Here is a 2,500-nt window from a genome sequence, read left to right as displayed (position 1 = left end):
CCCAGAGAGGCATGTGCCTTAAAATTCACAGTTATTCACCCGAACGTGGGATTTTGTTGAGGACGGTTTCTAAATTCAAGTTGGAACAGGGGGCACCGACGTGAGTGGTGTTTGTCCCCGAAAAAGCTCTCCCCTTTTCCGTAGCCCCGTTTAAAGTTTTGTTTGGGCTCCTGTTCAGCGGGGAAGCGCGTGCGCGTGGCAAACTTGACACCCCCGTGTTCCCCTGGTCCAGACCTTTCCAACGCCGCCTGAGTCAAGGTGCTACGACGTCCCCAAGTGGGGATGCCTGTAGATGAGCACATTTTCCCAACTTTGAATGTAAGTTTCCAGTATCATTGAAAATGTGGCCTCAAACGAGCAGTTTTGCCCCCGAACGTGGGATTTGGCTGGGGACGGTTTCTATATTCAAGTTGGGATGGGGGGCACCGAGGTGAGTGGTGGTTGTCCCCGAAAAAGCTCTCCCCTTTTCCGTAGCTCCGTTTAAAGTTTTGTTTTGGCTCCTGTTCAGCGGGGATGCGCGTGCGCGTGGCAACCTTGACACGCCCGTGTTCCCCTGGACCAGACCTTTCTAACGCCGCCTGAGTTAAGGTGCTACGACGTCCCTAAGTGGAGATGCCTGTAAATGAACACCTTTTCCCAACTTTGAATGTAAGTTTCCAGTATCATTGAAAATGTGGCCTCAAACGAGCAGTTTTGCCCCCGAACGTGGGATTTGGCTGGGGACTGTTTCTATATTCAAGTTGGGATGGGGGGCACCGAGGTGAGTGGTGGTTGTCCCCGAAAAAGCTCTCCCCTTTTCCGTAGCTCCGTTTAAAGTTTTGTTTTGGCTCCTGTTCAGCGGGGATGCGCGTGCGCGTGGCAAACATGACACGCCCGTGTTCCCCTGGTCCAGACCTTTCCAACGCCGCCTGAGTCAAGGTGCTACGACGTCCCCAAGTGGGGATGCCTGTAGATGAGCACATTTTCCCAACTTTGCACGTTTCCAGCTTGAGAGGAAAAGGGGCTTAAAATTCACAGTTATTCGCCCGAACGTGGGATTTCGCTGGGGACGGTTTCTAAGTTCAAGTTGGGATGGGGGGCACCGAGGTGAGTGGTGGTTGTCCCCGAAAAAGCTCTCCCCTTTTCCGTAGCTCCGTTTAAAGTTTTGTTTTGGCTCCTGTTCAACGGGGATGCGCGTGCGCGTGGCAAACATGACACGCCCGTGTTCCCCTGGACCAGACCTTTCTAACGCCACCTGAGTTAAGGTGCTACGACGTCCCCAAGTGGGGATGCCTCTAAATGAAGCCAATTTCTCCTATTTGAATGCACTCTCCCAGCCCAGAGAGGCATGTGCCTTAAAATTCACAGTTATTCACCCGAACGTGGGATTTTGTTGAGGACGGTTTCTAAATTCAAGTTGGAACAGGGGGCACCGACGTGAGTGGTGTTTGTCCCCGAAAAAGCTCTCCCCTTTTCCGTAGCCCCGTTTAAAGTTTTGTTTGGGCTCCTGTTTAGCGGGGATGCGCGTGCGCGTGGCAACCTTGACACGCCCGTGTTCCCCTGGACCAGACCTTTCCAACGCCACCCGAGTCAAGGTGCTACGACGTCCCTAAGTGGGGATGCCTGTAGATGAGCACATTTTCCCAGCTTTGAATGTAAGTTTCCAGCATCATTGAAAATGTGGCCTCAAACGTGCAGTTTTGCGCCCGAACGTGGGATTTTGTTGAGGACGGTTTCTAAATTCAAGTTAGCATAAGGGGCACACGTGTGAGTTGTTATTTTCCCAGGATTGATGGTTTCCAATTCGGTAGCTCCGTTTAAAGTTTTGTTTGGGCTCCTGTTTAGCGGGGATGCGCGTGCGCGTGGCAACCTTGACACGCCCGTGTTCCCCTGGACCAGACCTTTCCAACGCCACCCGAGTCAAGGTGCTACGACGTCCCTAAGTGGGGATGCCTGTAGATGAGCACATTTTCCCAGCTTTGAATGTAAGTTTCCAGCATCATTGAAAATGTGGCCTCAAACGTGCAGTTTTGCGCCCGAACGTGGGATTTTGTTGAGGACGGTTTCTAAATTCAAGTTAGCATAAGGGGCACACGTGTGAGTTGTTATTTTCCCAGGATTGATGGTTTCCAATTCGGTAGCTCCGTTTAAAATTTTGTTTGGGCTCCTGTTTAGCGGGGATGCGCGTGCGCGTGGCAAACTTGACACGCCCGTGTTCCCCTGGACCAGACCTTTCCAACGCCACCCGAGTTAAGGTGCTACGACGTCCCTAAGTGGAGATGCCTCTAAATGAAGCCAATTTCTCCTATTTGAATGCACTCTCCCAGCCCAGAGAGGCATGTGCCTTAAAATTCACAGTTATTCACCCGAACGTGGGATTTTGTTGAGGACGGTTTCTAAATTCAAGTTAGAATAAGGGGCACACGTGTGAGTTGTTATTTTCCCAGGATTGATGATTTCCAATTCGGTAGCTCCGTTTAAAGTTTTGTTTCGCTTCCCGTTTTCGTTGCGTAGCTCTGAT

Source organism: Osmerus mordax, chromosome 7 (genome assembly GCF_038355195.1).
Source record: "Osmerus mordax isolate fOsmMor3 chromosome 7, fOsmMor3.pri, whole genome shotgun sequence".
Classification (NCBI taxonomy): Eukaryota; Metazoa; Chordata; class Actinopteri; order Osmeriformes; family Osmeridae; genus Osmerus; species Osmerus mordax.
The sequence above is the reverse complement of the archived record's forward strand: the minus strand, read 5'-3'. Positions refer to the sequence as shown.